Source organism: Engraulis encrasicolus, chromosome 9, assembly GCF_034702125.1.
Source record: "Engraulis encrasicolus isolate BLACKSEA-1 chromosome 9, IST_EnEncr_1.0, whole genome shotgun sequence".
In the NCBI taxonomy this organism is placed as follows: domain Eukaryota; kingdom Metazoa; phylum Chordata; class Actinopteri; order Clupeiformes; family Engraulidae; genus Engraulis; species Engraulis encrasicolus.
The window spans coordinates 30,706,060-30,722,538 of record NC_085865.1 but is presented as its reverse complement, the minus strand read 5'-3'; the positions used below and the strand labels follow the sequence as shown (position 1 = coordinate 30,722,538).

Here is a 16,479-nt window from a genome sequence, read left to right as displayed (position 1 = left end):
AACTTCAGCTGTTTCCTTGGCCGTAGGGAGCTTGGGAAGAGGAACAAAGTGAGAGGCTTTAGAAAAACGATCAACAATCACCAGAATTACAGTATTGCCTTCAGACTCTGGTAACCCTGAGATGAAGTCCATGGACAGATGGGACCATGGCCGACTGGGAATTGGGAGTGGGCGAAGCAGTCCAGCTGGGGCCTGGTGTGAAGACTTCTGGGTGGTGCAGATATTGCAGGCCTTAACATAGTCAGAAACTTGCTTAAACATGTCAGGCCACCAAAAACGGCGGCCGAGGAATTCTTGTGTTCTTTGCTCACCTGGGTGCCCAACCCAATGTTCATTGTGACCCCATCTCAGTACCTCAGAGCGCATTGATGAGGGTACGAATAAGCATCCCGACGGACCACCTCCCGGATCTGGTTCAGTCTTCTGAGCCTGAAGGATGGACTCCTCTAAGGCAAGGCGCACTTGCCCGATCACTCGGCTTTGGGGAATTATGTGCTCTGGGGCAGGGGTCTGCTCAGTGCAGTCATGCTGACGGGAGAGGGCGTCTGCTTTGGTGTTCTTTGATCCTGGCCTGTAGGTGAGTATGAAATCAAAACGATTAAAGAACAGCGCCCAGCGTGCCTGGCGTGGATTTAGTCTCCTGGCTTCCTTTAAGTACTGTAGGTTCTTGTGATCAGTCAGTACTTGGAATTGGTGGGCAGCACCCTCTAGCCAGTGCCTCCACTCTTCGAATGCTAGCTTGACTGCTAATAGCTCCCTGTCTCCTGCGCCATACCTTTGCTCAGTGGGGGTCAATTTCTTTGAGTAAAAGGCGCATGGGTGGACCTTATTATCCTGGGAGGATCGTTGGGATAGGATGGCCCCTACTCCAGTGCTGGAGGCATCCACTTCTACCACAAAGGGAAGCGCTGGATCTGGATGGCATAGGATAGGTGCAGTGGTGAATTGCCTCTTTAAGGAGTCAAAGGCTACCTGTGCCTCGGTTGTCCATTTGATCCTGGAGGGCTGACCCCGTGTGAGTGCTGTGATGGGTGCTGCAATGCTGCTGAAGTTGCGTATGAAACGCCTGTAAAAGTTAGCAAAGCCAATAAAACGTTGTACCTGCTTCAGGGATGTGGGCACTGGCCAATCAACAACTGCTTGCACCTTTCCGGGGTCCATGGATATCCCCTCTGGAGAGATGTTGAATCCTAGGAAGGATGTATCAGTGACATGGAACTGGCTTTTCTCTAGCTTCACATAGAGGTGGTTCTCCAGAAGGAGTTTGAGCACGTGCCGGACCTGCTGAACATGAGATTCAAGATCTTTGGAAAAGATAAGAATGTCATCCAAAAACACAAAGACACATCGGTTGATCATCTCTCGCAGCACGTCATTGACTAGGGCTTGGAAAACTGAGGGGGCATTAGAGAGACCAAAAGGCATGACTTTATATTCATAGTGGCCACTGGTAGTGCTAAAGGCCGTCTTCCACTCATCCCCACTTCTGATGCGAACTAGGTGGTAAGCATTGCGCAAATCAAGCTTTGAAAATATCTTTGCCCCTCTGAGTAGGTCATAAGCAGTGGACATTAGGGGTAGAGGATACTTGTTCTTGACTGTGACTTTGTTCAAGCCTCTGTAATCAATACAGGGCCGGAGGCCTCCATCTTTCTTGGACACAAAAAAGAATCCTGCTGAAGCAGGAGATGTTGATGGCCGTATCCATCCATTACTGAGTCCCTCCTGGATGTATTCCTCCATTGCTCTGGTTTCAGGTACTGATAGTGGGTACAGCCTGCCTCTTGGTGGCATGGATCCTGGATGGAGATTGATTGCCATATCATAGGGCCTATGTGGAGGGAGAGTGCCTGCCTTAGTTTTAGAAAATACTTGTGCCAGGTCATGGTAATGTTGAGGGACAAGTGTGAGGTCTACCTCTGCAAGCTCCGGGGAAAGCCTTGGAGATTGCTGAACTGTGGTTCCGTACACACCTTGGACTTCAGGTGGTTTGCCACAGCAGGTTTTAGTGCACTCAGGACTAAAAGATATGAGGGTGCCCTTTTTCCAGTCAAATTGGGGAGAGTGGTTTCTTAGCCAGGGGTAGCCTAACACTAGGGTTTCAGTAGGTGAGGAAATGAGAAAAAATTTACACCACTCTACATGATCATTGCCCACTTTCAGTTTCAGAGGTTTGGTTACAAACTCAATTTTGCCTGACCCTAGGGGGCGGCCATCAAGTGCTTGAACAGAGTATGGAGAGGGGCTCACCTCATAGGGTACATGGAGTCGTTTGGCTAGGTTGATGTCCATGAGATTCTCCTCAGCACCAGAATCAATCAATGCCTGGAGCGATGTGTTGACATCGGGAGTGCCGTCCCACTCGAGTGTCACTGGAAGCTGTAGACATGAGGTTGGACGAGAGGACCTTACATGTACTGCCCTGCTCACTAGAGGTCCTCTTTGTCCTAGTGAGCCTTGTCTTTTCCCGAAAGCTCTGCACATTTTTCACGGTAGTGTCCCGTCTCTCCACAGTACCAGCAGAGATTTTCTCGCCTTCGTCTCTCCCTCTCCTCTAACGAAAGTCGTGATCGACCCAGCTGCATCGACTCCTCCGTGTCATGGGACTGCCTGGTTGACTGAGCTTTCTGGATAGGTACAGGAAACTGGGCATTGGACAGGCGCTCCCGTCTGCGCTCACGGGTTCTTTGATCTAACTCAGAGGTGAGTGCAATCAGCTCCTCCAGGCTGTGGCCCCAATCTCGGTTGACAAGGGCATCCTTCAGGTCGTCCTGGAGTCCATGGTAAAATGTGGTCATCAGAGAGTTCCCGTTCCAGCCAGCCTCTGTGGCCAAGGTGCGGAATTCAATGGCATATTCTGCAGCCGTCAACTTGCCTTGCTTCAGCTGGAGAAGACATTTGGCCGATTCTCTTTGGCTTGTGGGGTGCCCAAAGGCTGCTTGGACCTGGGCCATGAAGTCTGATGCATTGTGGCAGATCATTGAGTCTTTCTCCCAGATGGCCGTGGCCCATGCAAGAGCCTTGCCTGACAACAGTGTGGTAATGTATGCTACCTTTGATTCTTCAGTGGGAAAACTGCAAGGGTGAAGTTGGAAGGACAAGGCACACAGAAACAAGAAGCCACGGCAGGCGTCTGGGTCTCCATCATACCATTGGGGAGAAGGGATATGTACATCTGGACGTGGGCCCCTGGATGTGGGGGCTGGTGGTGATGGCGTTACTTGCACCGGGACTGGAGCTTGTGATGTGGTGTTGATCCTGGCCACAACTTGAGTTAAGGACTGGACGGACGTGTTCATTTGCTCCATGGTTTGTGCCATCTTGTAGATTTTCCTTTCCCGTTCACTGTAGGCTTCTCCCATTCGGTTTACCATTGCTCGGATGTCTTCGGTCTCTGCAGTGCTCATGTGTGGCTCGGTCATGCTGTTACACTTCTAGCAGAGCACTAATGCAGGAGACAAAAGATCAGGTCAATGTGTTGGATTTATTTTTCAGATCTTCAAACAATCAGGTAAGTATTCACAGGTAAACATCAATCTTCTTCACAGGTCATCAAGGGTAACAGAGGCAGTATTACAAACATAAATCTTCTCCCACACAGGGTTGCAAAAAAGGAACTGAGGTTTGTTTTCTTTTTCAGGAATCATAACATAAAGTCTTTTCAGCATCAAAAACGGAACAAAGGAGAATTCTTACGACCAGAGTGTGTTCATAGGCAAGGTGCACAACAGAAAGTTCATCAGAGGCAAAGTTTGTCCAGGGAGTTCAGAGTCTGTGTTGGCAAGGAATCTTCATGACCGAGCAAGGTCACAATGAAAGTCAAAGGCTTAAGTAAAGCCTGTACCATGAGCAGGAGAATGGCCTGCAGGTGATTCCACTGATCACCTGCTGCGGGGTCTCCCAGGGTGCTTGGCAGGGTCAAGGCCCGGCCTAGGTCTCTGGGGTTTCCCAGGCCGATTCCCAGGGGCTGAGGCAGATTGGCGGCATCTGCTGGCAGGTTGGGGCATGGCAGGTCGGGGCATGACACCTTCTTATAGAGATGCTAGGGGTCCAGCAGGACCAAAGCACCTAAGAAGCTAGTGTGTTCAATATGATTTAATGGGCTATGGTAGGCTAAATATGGAATTTGTTTTGGTGATAACAGCACATCGGAGAAGGTTGCTGTCTAGATCCAGTGTAGCCAAGATTTGTGGAACCCTTCGTAGCAAGAATCCCGAGATCTGGGCAAACAGCCCTCGGACAAAGGGAAAGGCCTATCAAAAAGGAAGCTACACGGGCAACGGTAGCAGAAAGAAATGTACACTTACACTGTTATGCACAAATAGTAAAAAAAAAATGCGTGAGAGAGATCTGATTGCAAACACAGAAACAAGTTCACACTGGCAGTAAGCGCAGGCATAAGTAGCCGAGAGGCGGGCAGTAAAGGGTCGTGCCAAATCTTGTCACACTCCTCCTGACATTTTTATATAGCCTACACATACAGTAAATACCATTCAATGTTGACAAAGAGTGGTCAGTGATGGTGATGTAGACTTGTTTCTCAGAAAGAAAGAATGTGCTGATGTAAGCCAAAGCCACACAGCAGGGGCGGCGCTATAGGAGGGGCAAGCAGGGCATTTGCCCCTGGGAGCAGGGCCCTCCTGTTTTGGTGTTGGGGGGCCTATTATGACCTTTACAGGGCATAATGGGGGGGCCCTTATCAGTGTGTTGCCCTGGGGCCCGCCACTGTACTCCACAGTTGTTCCACCCCTACGCACACATCATAGGGCTACAGCTTCTGTCCTTGCACAGACTGTCTGAGGTCCAGTGGTGTCGGGAGGTGGTCATTTCATGCAGTTATTTCTCAAGTTGTGGTTTAACTCCATAACCACACACACACGCACGCACGCACACACTCTCTCTCTCTCTCTCTCTCTCACACACACACACACACACACACACACACACACACACACACACACACACACACACACACACACACACACACACACACACACACACACACACACACACACACACACACACACACACAGATACACACTCACACACACACACACACACACACACACACACTTTCTCAACTTCTTTCTCTATCAAACAGACACAAACACAGACACTGCAGAAATACAACAGTCATAGTGTTTTATTTCAATATAAATCAATGTTTGTAAGCAGTTAGAGGACAGCAGGTGCCCCTTCACTCACAATAAATATACAATTACGTGGTCCTCAACCATAGTCTTATAATGACGCAGCTGCTGGAAATATACGGTACATGTCTCTGTGGTGACACCTACTGGAATCACCAGCAAGACAACAAACACAGAACTTCTTTGAGAAACAAATGACATTTACGTACAGTAATACAAAAAATAATACAAAAGCAATTGCACCTAACTATATTCCCAGCGTCCCCAAAGTGTTTCCTGTGGTGAAGTCTTCTTTAGGCGATCAGGCGTGAGCACACGGCTTACCATTCTGTGGAATTCAAATTCAAAGAGGTGAGAACAGCAATCATGAAAGACAGTCTGCCATTATATTCCTCCCTACGGTGGCATATGGTTTCTGACTTGATGGTGCAATAAGGCATTACCTTTTCCATCTCTTGCATTTTCATCTTAACCCATCTGGCATTGGGAGAACTGCAGAATAACTTTCCATTTGTTTTGAATCTGTAGAGGAATAGAATAACACTTTTACACAATGGACAGGATAAAAAGAGGAATGTGTGTGTGTGTGTGTGAGAGAGAGAGAGAGAGAGAGAGAGAGAGAGAGAGAGAGAGAGAGAGAGAGAGAGAGAGAGAGAGAGAGAGAGAGAGAGAGAGAGAGAGACTGTGTTGTGACAATGTTAAACTTACACAACAGCCGCCAAGCAGCTTTCTGATTGGGGCGGAATAACACATCCCTCGATCTCTGTTCTGATCCGGGCTGCATTTGTTCTATGACAGCATATCGTTATAGGTTTGGTTGATCCAACTTCCTCAAATAAAACATAAACACAACAATAAAAATCAACAACAAATCTAGAAACACATTGAGAACATTGAAAAAATATAGGTCTAGTGACCAGAAAAGTGAAATCTTAAAATCTTTTCCCTGCAGTACATACAACTGCTCAGCAACAATTCTTTGCTCTACAAATAACAAAATGTATTGAAAAGAGTAAAGAGCCATTATTCAAACAGTGAACATCAAATCAACATCCCGCTACCCTGTGCCCACTTTCCAAATATAATGGTAAAACAAAGCATTGGCTCAGTTCCGTGTCAGAAGCCAATTGTCAAAATTATGGTGATTCTTTTCAAACTTGACGAGAGAGGAAATCATTGTAAGGTTTGTAGTGTGGCTTTAAAAACAATGTGCCTTTTTCAGTTCAGACAAATATGTCTAGGCTGTGTTTCATGACCATTGTTGTAAGTAAGGTCAATTTAGTTGTTTTACAAGTAAAATCCAAAGGTAGCACACCCAAAAGTGGCACTTGTGGGCCCTTTAGTTGATTGATGAAATAAACCTTTGGAGCATGTACCGTACCGTACCGACCTATTGTAGAACATCAGTGGGTATGCTTTGTCTGTTTTCAATTCGATTCGATTCGATTTGATTCGATTCTATTCTATTCTACTCTACTCTACTATATTCTATTCTGCACTATTCTATTCTACTCTATTCGATTCTATTTTTATTCTATTCTATTCTATTCTATCCTACTCTATTCTATTCTATTCTATTCTATTCTATTCTATTCTATTTTATTCTATTCTATTCTACTCTACTCTACTCTACTCTATTTTATTCTATTCTATTCTATCCTACTCTATTCTATTCTATTCTATTCTATTCTATTTTATTCTAATGCAGCACTCTACTCACCGGATAAGCAGCTCAGCAGGATAGCCGCCAGCAGAGCCAGGCGGGTCCACCGATACCCGGCTGGGAGGGTGGATTGCATGTCCATGTTGCAGTGCTATCCGACAGGGAAGTCACAAGACTTTGCGGATCCTACTGGTCAGGATGTTTTAGTCAGGATGTGCGCTGTTGTGACTGGTGGATCGTTTGTTCCTTATATACGCATGAACAGTCATCAATTGGTCATCATATTGGACGCCATATGACACATTGTGTGTGTGTCTCTCTCTCTCTCTCTCTTTCTCTGTGTGTGTGTGCGTGTGTGTGTGTGTGTGTGTGTGTGTGTGTGTGTGTGTGTGTGTGTGTGTGTGTGTGTGTGTGTGTGTGTGTGTGTGTGTGTGTGTGTGTGTGTGTGTGGGAGAGAGAGAGAGAGAGAGAGAGAGAGAGAGAGAGAGAGAGAGAGAGAGAGAGAGAGAGAGAGAGAGAGAGAGAGAGAAAGAGGTGTGATGGTGTGTGTGAGGACCAGTTGGTGGAGGTGTGTAGTGTATGTGTGTGTGCGTGTGTGTGTGTGTGTGTGTGCATGCGTGCGTGCGTGCGTGCGTGCGTCTGTATGTGTGTGTGTGTGAGAGAGACTGAGTGAGTGAGTGATGTGCATTAGCAAACAACCACCCACACCCCATACAAAACCCTATCCTACAAACACACAAACACGCGCTCGCACACACACACACAACAGCATTTCTCCTCTACCTCGGCCTCATATGCTGGTAAATGGTGGTAAAACTTGGCTGTGGCTAGTAATACTTTCAGTCTCACTAGCCAATTTGGCTGGCAGCTTATTCCTTATGACAAGTGTATCATAGTAGCACATACTCTGTTGTTTGACCCCTGTGTATCAATTGTTTGTATTTAAGTTCAAGAAAAAGCTCAATAACTCAGTTTCTATTTGCTTGATATACTTCCATGAGGAAAGCTATACACTCGTCTTGCTTTAGCACCTCATCTTCTGAGGTTAGACGTGCACTATCATGATAAAGGGGGGAAAAAACACTATATAAAATCTGTGGCTAGTGGAATACCTTAATGGCTAGTGACTCGGGGAAACCACTAGCCACAGTGGCAGGTGGGTGAAAAGTTAATGTCAAGCCCTGGTGTGTGTGTGTGTGTGTGTGTGTGTGTGTGTGTGTGTGTGTGTGTGTGTGTGTGTGTGTGTGTGTGTGTGTGTGTGTGTGTGTGTGTGTGTGTGTGTGTGTGTGTGTGTGTGTGTGTGTGTGTGTGTGTATGTGTGTGTGTGTGTGTGTGTGTGTGTGTGTGTGTGTGTGTGTGTGTGTGTGTGTGTGTGTTTGTGATCTACCAGGCAAGACTGTCCAAACTCACAACGGTATGATGAAAAGGCTGTGATAAATAAAGACTGCTCCTGGAAGGAGCAATGATTTATGTTTACATACAAATGGTATGTGTATTACCAAAGCCTGACAGTAGGAAGCAAAGGCCTTTTATTTCATGAGCCTACTGAAATAAACAGGGAGAGGAATAGCAAACATATTCAGTGAATTCAAAAGTTCATAGATCCATGCACAGCTTCTTCATTAGGTTCACTCAGGCATTACCTGACATCACTCAGGTGTGGCTTAATACCATCATGTAGGAGCGGGAAAGGATCTGCACACTGCTTGCAAAAGACTTCATTTATTTGTAGCAACGTTTCGAACATAGATCTAAAGAAGTTTTTTGATTTGGCACCTGCTGATGCTTTTCTGCTGGATGTGCGGGCTTTCCACTACACTCTTAATACCATCATGTCACATGTTAGTAAATTGCATTCAGTGAATTATGTGTTTCATAGCTTTTATTTTAAATTGATTAACCCACTTTCTGCCATTAAATGTTAGTGAAGTCATAAAGCACCATATCTGTGGCCTACTGGTGACATTTCACTTAACTTATCCATGTCATCTGATGACTATATGGCTGGATTGACCAAGTAAAGAACTATGATGTCTCACACTTTTCTTCATTCGGTAGCAGGTTGTTTTATTTTTACAATATCATTTTGGCAAATCATTTTTGGCAAATAGGCGGAGATGTAAGTCAAGATGTGCTGTTCACTACATTAGAATGTGCTAATCAAGGACTGACCCTTTTCACATCTTTAGACCAGACCTGCTGGGCATCTGGCCTATAGATCTCTCACAAGGGGGTGGGGTGGGGTGGGGGTGGTGGTAACAGAGGAATCATCGTGTGATATGATTGTGTGAAGATCTGGGTGCAAGGCTGATTTTGAAAGCTTGATGGATAGATTTGCAAATGCAACACCCCAGCCTCCAGTGCTAGCCATATCAGATGAGCGGAGACAGAGCCAGTTTTGCCAATAAGCAGCCTAGGCAGTTGTCAAGGGCCCCACCAAATTTGCCCGCCCCCGACAGTCAGCCCTGCCATGGCTAGTACCAGCGAAAGTCTTTCAAAAGGGCCCCATGTCTGTATTTTGGCTGGGGCCCCGAAGTGTGTAGAACCGCTAGCGTAGATTTCTGATAGCAGATCAAGAGATCTTCAGACGTCAAACTCAGAGTCAGTAGTGATTAACACGCACATGACGCAAACATTTAGGGCTTCACAGGAAAGCATAACCACAAGCTTCTCCCTGTACCTCCCATTTCAGCAGTTGTTGCAACAGCAGATCAGCTGTTGCATGTTCTTTCTGAGCATCAAAAGGGTGGCAAGACCTGTACAGAACTCAAGTGTGTATCATCACCACGGACAGAAGAGCATCATCATTCGCCATGGTGTTCACTTCCACAAGGATAACGAGCCTGCTTCTACTCTTCATGCTGAGCTCGGGGCAGCCTGGTAAGTGTCTGTTGATAATGCTATACCTACATATATGTAGGCTACGTATAGGTTCTTTGATTTTAGTAAAAAATAATTAAATAAAAGAATGTATTTAACACAGCTCCAATTACCCCTATGCTATCTGAAAATAGTTGTAAAAACATTTTGGAAAATTACACTCAAATGTCGTTTCTAGCCATTCAAGTGTTCTTCATTACTACTATTTTTGTTGTTATTATTGTTTGTCTCACTATCACTACCATGTGATATTCTTCTTCACCAGCAACTGGACCATTTATTGTTGCATCTAAGGAGGTCTTTCAGAATTGCACAGCTGGACATAACACATGTAAGTCACCAGTGGTAGCGATGTCAGGTTTCTTCTGATTGAAATTCACACAATGGAAGTTACAGGGTTTTTTTCCTCATGTATTTATTTATTCATTCATTTATTTATTTGTTGTGTGTCACATGTCATCGACCTGACTGTTATTTTGAAAGGTGACTTTTATGATGTCATGGTGATGTCATTGGTGGAGATAATTAAGTTATTATTTCAGTCCTACACGTACATTTTGCCAATACATTACAACATGCGGTAAAACTAAATGTCTTGGCAGAGGCTTGCACTCGCTGAGTGCTTTTCAAATTTTTTCCCTCACAGACCAAATTGATCCAAAACCAGAGACATGCTGCAAAAAAGTCTATCGCGATACATGCAGGGAAGGAGAAATCACCAGATGCATCATCACTCCAGAGGGATACGGTTGTCGTGCTGCTATCATGTATGTACATTTTTGTTTTTAATTAAAAACTAATTTAACACTTTAACAGTTGTTTGTCTGCTATCATGCACTATGTAGCCTAAAAGTAAAAAAATGTTTTATCTAACACTTTAACAGTCTCCTTAGTTGGTTGATCTCCAAAAAAATCCATGCTCCTGGACACGGATGTTAAGGACACAAAATCCGTGTCCAGGAGCACAGATTTTGCCAATTCTGATGATTTTCTCTAGGGGAAGTCCCCATACAGTATGGGAATGTTTTGGTCAGGGCACAACTTAAATTGCTGTAGCATTATTTTGTTTAGAATTAGCATTTGGTATGTATTTTCTAATGATAGAGTTAACACAGTGCTGTGGGAATATAGAAAGCACTTCCGTGTGCCCATCACAGAAAACAATTCCATGTGCAGGAGCATGGAATTTTGGCAAAATCCGTGCTCCTGGACACGGATTTCGTGTCCTTAACGTCCGTGTCCAGGAGCACGGAATTTTTGGAGATCAGGCTGTTATGTGTGAATCAACACTGTAAAATGAATGTCCACATTTACTCTCTAACTTCCATTCAAATCCAAATCCTAATTCAGTCATTCATTGTTTCTGTTTATTTTACTACAACTTGTTAAATATGAGCTAAAAAGGTTTTAATTTCATTTGACAGGCTTTTCTATGGGAATGTGGCATGCTGTGTTGGTCAAAATTTAAAATGGGTTAAAGAAAAACTGGAGGAATTGAAGAAGGTGAGGCCTACTATATAAATCCAAAAAGAGTATTTACAACACTGTGGATGGTCAAATTGTTCTAACAGTGGGGTCAAAGGTCAGTGCAAAATTCTGCTCATGGCCAGTGTAATTTCAACTTTACATCTTGTAAAAATGTATTAGGAATTACCTCTATAGATGTTACACTAACCAAAGAGTTAAATGAACACTATTTTTGAGTAGGACCAAAGGTTATCTGTAATGGAGGTTGATGGTATCTCTCAGTGGTATCTCTTTTTGTTCATATGAACCACTCTGGGTGTGACTCCTATCAGGAAGTAAAACCCCTGCCTCATGTAGAGATTCTTTTTAGATGTACTATTCCCATATTACATTCTCATTTTATTCTGATGATTTTGTCTGGGGGAAGTCCCCATACAGTATGGGAAAGTATTTTGGTGTGTAAGCTTTTCTGAAATGGGTCAGGAGACACTCAACATGGAGACGTGCGTCTGCTTGATGTGTTCGCAAGGCTACCTGACCAACAAAATATTACAACGAATACGTTAGACAACAAGACAATGGACAGTGGGCAACCAGCCATGCGGAACCCCACGTGGACTGAAGAAGCTCACTCCACGGACTGTGGGGGAGGGAAATGGTTAAATAGGGTTGCCATGTGTATGACTTCAGAGCTAACTTGGCCGAATACTTAGCGTCTCCGCACAGTAACTTCTCACGCTGTTAACAATAACATTTGCAGTTCTTAAAATCTGAGTAGCTTATCAGCCGATATTATTTTTTTGTACTACACACCTATTTGATCCAACCGGCCACCCACCTCTAGCCAGTTTAGTGCCCTAGGCAAGCACCCCTTTGGTTTTGTGCATTTAGAAATTGGAATCTGTAAACATAGCAAAGTATTAGGCTACATCTTACCAACTGCTGATCTCATATCTGTACATGAGTTCCCATAAATGATCATAGTCTATGTGAAGTTAAATTATCTATTTCTCTTGATATTATAATTCTGTGGGACATTCGGGCATTACAGGACATTTGGAGTCCTGGAGTCCCAGGGAATGATGCCGCACAGTACATGACTAACTCTGTTCACTTGTCTTCATCCTGCAGATGGGTAAACCATGCCAGAAAGCCACAACGCCTCCCTCCAAGAAATGTCCTTAATGAATTATCTCTGCCAATGAATTTGAATTTTTGATTTCTTGTATTTTACGTAGAAAAGAAGAAAAGTACAGTGCGTTTTTGTAGTTATTTTCCAGGTTAAATATGCTCTGTGGTATACTATGATATTTTGATTTTTTTTTAAAAAAATTAAAGATGAGTGAGTTCAAGTGAGATTATTTTTTTTATTTGTACAGTCCCAGGTGCTTTCATGAGGCCAATCAGGCTAATGATGTGTTCACCTTTGAATTTGTCATTTTAAGGAATGACAGAAAGCTACAGAAAGCACCTTGATCCGCAGTTATAAAGCTATACCCATGTCTGTGGGTTCATTTCCAAGTATGCTGAAAATGTTAAATCATTAAAGGTGCACTGTGTAAGATTGTGGCCAGAGTAGGTTTTGCAACTATGCTGCTCATTGAAACTTTGTCGTCTACAGCCAAATTAAATAATGAACTAATATTTACTAGTATGACCAAAGTACAGTAAGTTTTGCAGCTAAAAATGTCTATTTCTGGGAATTCAAAATGTCGGACAATGGAAAAGGGCCCTGCTCATGTATGAAAAGTGCAATTTTCCTATTCATAATGAATACTTAGAATTTGATCGTGGTGGTAGCTATTCATGAAACTATTCATGAAAACGGTAACATTTGTCAATGGGCAGCATAAATTCAAAAAATAAACTAGGCCTACTAAAAATATTACACAGTGCACCTTTACAGCAGAAGTTACTGAACAGAATGCAGTTTGACCATAATTAAAATTTCAACCAAATTTTCATTTCAATCATGAGGACCGAATTATAAAATTAAATTATTATCCACAATTTCCCAAGATGCTTTCTCGTATTGGGAGATGCTGTACTTACCCTCAGCAGCAGATGGTGCTGAAAGTCCTTTAAACCAGTCGCCTCACTATATGCGCCATTCAACCAGTGGAATACCCATTGAAAAGACTTTAATTCCATACTACTACACTACTACAACATTACACGGTATCCTTAGTAATACATTATGACTTACCGTTCTGATAACATCAAAATTACAACAGGGGCCATGTCTTATCAGATGAAAGTGAATTGAGATGAAATTTGATTTCAACTGCATTGTCATTACAGTGTAAACATATCAATGCAATGCAATGTGTTAGCAAGCTTAAAACAAACTGATTATAAACTGTATTTATTACAAACTGTTTCATGCAATGCCTCACATTCATCCATTCACGTAGGCCTATGCATTCAAACAGCATACAGTACATTTTGTTGTGTTGAATCAACTCTTGGAGTTTTTAACGTTTACACTCAGTGCTGGTTCTACTCTCCCTAAGTGCATTTCACACACACAACAGAATAGTGCTGGGCAGGCACATTTTGATCAACCATATATAATGGGAATGAGTGTGAAATTAGCCTCAGAGTATTTCGTTACATGCACAATTTTAGCCCTTCTTTTAAAATAAATGGGCCTATTGAGTTCGGCCCACGACTTTGTCCAATATTTTGATTTTGGCTCACTGTGAATTTGAGTTTGTCACCCCTAGATGAAGGACACCGTGACCTTGCAAGGAAGTAGTTTGATTTAATGTATTTTGATTTAATTTAGTGTTTGATTTAGTGTTTCCGGAATGAGGGCGAGTGGACACTGGCGCTGCTCGTTCTCTTCCACTCCTAATCATTCACTTACTCAAAAAAAACCCCAAAACTTTCGGACTACTTTCACCCTTTTCGGAAGAAACCGTCACCGATGCCTGGCTGTTGGCAAACCTTAACGGCGTTACAGCTACACGTGCGTTGGCCCGCTGTTGTGGCTGCACAACACCTGTTCTTGATTGCTGCATCCGATGCCTGCTCCAACACTGCCTCCAGAAAGTCCGGACTGTTGTCGATCCAGCGTGGCTGCTGGTTTCTCCAACCACTCTACACCATGTGCCGTTTCCTGGCTGCAGACTTCACCAACTACCACAATCTGCACTGCCTTCTTCGTCCATCCTCGGCGTCCTCGCGGCGTCCATGCCCACGTCTTGCTTGTTGTCGTTGGTGACATGGCGAGCTCGGATGCCCCCCTCTGCCGGCATCTCTGCGGCTCCTCCGTCCTTAGAACTTCACCGGCTTGTTTGGCTGCCTCTTTCAGCCGAGCTTGCCCCCCACGACGGGAGGCTCTGGATTTTCATATCCCGCCATGGCCTTTTCATCGCCGCCCCTGTCGTGGGCTTCCCCACTAACGTGAACGCTCCATACCGTCATGATTTATGGACAAAAAAAGAACTTTCCATTGCCGTTGTGTTGTGTTTTAGTCTCTGTATGTCTTTGAATGTCTGATCATGTTTTTGGTTTATGTTACATGTTCTGTAAAGTGTCTTTGAGTATTTAGAAAAGCGCTAGGCTAATCAAAATTGATGTATTATTGTTATTATTATTATTATTATAAAAGCATAAAACCTCCCAGTAGCTACACAGTAGATTTTTCAGTTGTTCAAGTCAAGTCAAGTCAAGTAGGTTTTATTGTCAATTTCTTTACATGCACTGGTCATACAAAGAATTTGAAATTACATTTCTTGCTTTCCCATACAGACATAGACTAATCTAGGTAAGGACATAGACAGTATAGACATAGACAGTACTTATACATGGACTTAAGACAGTGTGGACATAGACAGTGCTCATACAGACATTTAAAGTGCAAGACTGGACAACAGAAGACTTGTAGAGGACATACATTAAGAGGTATTGTTGTGCTTTTGTGCTTTTCCTAAAAAAGTCCTTTATAGCGTTCTGACATGGTAATAGTAGCATTTTGAAGAAAAAAATAAAAAAGAAAAAAAAAAAACTTAAAAAGGTCTGTCAAGTACTCCAGCAGCAGTGTGTGTGTGTGTGTGTGTGTGTGTGTGTGTGTGTGTGTGTGTGTGTGTGTGTGTGTGTGTGTGTGTGTTTGTGTGTGTGTGTGTGTGTGTGTGTGGTGTGTGTGTGTGTGTGTGTGTGTGTGTGTGTGTGTGTGTGTGTGTGTGGTGTGTGTGTGTGTGTGTGTGTGTGTATGTGTTTAGTGCAGGTAGAAGGTGCGGTGTGCGTCTGTGTGTGTGTTCGTGTGTCTGTGTGTGTGTGTGTCAGTGTGTTTATGTTTGGGTTTAGTGCAGAAAGTGCAGTGTGCTTGTGTGTGTGTGTGTGTGTGTGTGTGTGTGTGTGTGTGTGTGTGTGTGTGTGTGTGTGTGTGTGTGTGTGTGTGTGTGTGTGTGTGTGTGTGTGCGCATGTTTTGAGTTAGTGCAGGTTGAAAGTTCAGTCATAAGTATAGTAGTGCAGGTGGAATGTTCAGTCGCAGATATGGCGGTGGGGGGTGGGGGGGGGGGGGGGTTGTCAGTGGCCTTGCTGGCTAGAGGCTGACAGTGGAGGGAGAGTGGGTTGAGTGTTCAGCATCTTGATCGCTTGGTGCATTGTGCTGCTCGCCAGCCTGGTGGTACGGGAACGGAGGCGCCTGTACCTCTTTCCAGAGGGCAGGAGGCTGAACAGTTTGTGTGCAGGGTGGCTTGTGTCTTTGATGATCATCAGTGCTTTCCGGGTGAGGCGTGTGGTGTAAATGTCCTGCAGGGAGGGGAGTGGTACTCCAATGATCTTCTTCGCTGTGTTCACAACACGCTGGAGTGTCTTCCTGTTTTTCTCCGTGCAGCTTCCTCCCCACACTGTGATGCAGTTGGACACGACGCTCTCTATGGTTCCTCTGTAGAATGTTGTCATGATGGAGGGTGTAGCACTTGCCTTCTTTAGTTTGCGCAGGAAGTAGAGACGCTGATGGGCCTTCTTCGCCAATGATGTAGTGTTGGTGGTCCAAGAGAGGTCGTCGCTGATGTGCACTCCAAGGAACTTTGTGCTGCTCACTCTCTCCACAGCATCGCCGTCGATGGTCAGTGGTGGCAGTTGTTTTTGGACCCTTTGGAAGTTGACAACAATCTCCTTGGTCTTGTTGACATTCAGCAGGAGGTTGTTGTCTTTGCACCATCTGGCCAGCAGGTCTACTTCTTCTCTGTAGTGAGTCTCATCGCCCTTGGTGATGAGGCCCACCAGTGTTGTATCATCCGCAAACTTCACTAGATGGTTAGTGCTGTGGGTCGTTGTGCAGTCGTGTGTCAGCAGCGTGAACAGCA

The 16,479-nt window shown here is 44.2% G+C and overlaps 1 long non-coding RNA gene across 1 annotated transcript; it reads right to left on the bottom strand.

Moving 5' to 3' along the window:
- Nucleotides 1-5,298: 5,298 nt before the first annotated feature.
- Nucleotides 5,299-5,940, bottom strand: LOC134455108 (uncharacterized). The gene is made up of 3 exons (XR_010036025.1): nucleotides 5,859-5,940; nucleotides 5,594-5,672; nucleotides 5,299-5,478 (listed from the first exon to the last, which is right to left on the bottom strand). It is a non-coding gene; the product is annotated as an uncharacterized LOC134455108 (long non-coding RNA).
- Between the last annotated feature and the right edge of the window lie 10,539 nt (nucleotides 5,941-16,479).